Raw genomic sequence first — 1,356 nt, 5'->3', positions numbered from 1 at the left:
AATCCACCCCCACGATGGCAGGGAGGGAACAGAGGCACAGGAACAGCAAGGGGCATGTCCAAAATGAAATGTCGCAATCTCTTCACAAGTGCAAAAGGAAATAACTGGGTCACTGCTGTAACATGATCATCTAACAGTGGTTGGTGAAATAAAATTAACTCCTGTGTTACAAATACTAGTAACTACTGATGGACTCATCTCTGGAACAGGCTGATACTGTCTTCTGCATCACTTTGAGCTGCTTTGCCTGGTTTGCATTTCAGCCATGTTACTCTTACCCACTACTTAACCCTGACTAGTAGCTGGTGCATTACTTGAATCAGACAATACAGACAGGCTTTCGGATGTCACCATTATAAGGACACCTCCCACAGTCCTTCCCTTATCAACTCACCAGCAGATTCATAGACATGTTGAACAAGAAAGTACCTCACACTTCCTCCAAGAGAGCAGCAATAGCCCACAGCTGCCCTTTAAAGGGTCTGGAAGAACAAAGTCACTTAAGAGCAGGTCACACTGCTGCTTCTGCAATGGTCTGTAGCTGAATCAGGAACACCTCCTTACTCACACCCAGGCCAAGAAATTACTGGGAGGTAATTATAAACAATCAAACTGTGAAAATTGCCTAGTTGTAATCTGATTTACAGTGCTATCTAAGACAGGGAAGGGTCAGAAATTATCGAGATTGTCAGCAAGAACCAGTAATTTCTACAACAAATACCACATTATTGCCTCCTTTAATAGACAGCCTGGTCACAGATACTGGCACCCTCTACGAACAGGGACCCTAGTACCAGCTTCAGTCAAATTTGAGGAAGTGGACTGAACGTGTGGTAAGCATTTACAAGATCTCTCATCTCCAAGAGCATCAGTGACAAAAGAGCTAAGAAACATATCCAAAGAGTGAGGAAGTCAATACGGTCAAACAGCTTAGGAATCTGGAGACTCAGATGCAAGTGTCTGCTCTGGTGCAAACTTCCATATGTTCATTTTGCTTTTCTGAGAATTTTGCAGAGAGAAAATGAAGCTCAGAGAGACTAAAATCAGCTTAAGTCACAAAGCTGAGAAAATTAATGACATGCTACAGCAATGAGAGCTTACAAGTACGATGGACAATATATGCCTTCTGTGGTATAACACAGTTTAGAAGAGCACATATGTGAAAAACTGTTAGAGTTAATTTGAGTCCAAATGATGGGATAAGAAAGTGAGAACATAGTGGATGTGGAGGTCAACCTAATTTGATCACAATATTTGATCCTATTATTATTATTAATATATATATTTTTTGGTATATGTCAAGGAGCATCCGAAGCTGAGCAGAAAAGATGTGGATTACTACTAGTGTGGGTAACA

This window comes from Apteryx rowi, unplaced genomic scaffold (genome assembly GCF_003343035.1).
Source record: "Apteryx rowi isolate R43461 unplaced genomic scaffold, aptRow1 scaffold_352, whole genome shotgun sequence".
Classification (NCBI taxonomy): Eukaryota; Metazoa; Chordata; class Aves; order Apterygiformes; family Apterygidae; genus Apteryx; species Apteryx rowi.
This window is presented reverse-complemented; position numbering follows the sequence as displayed.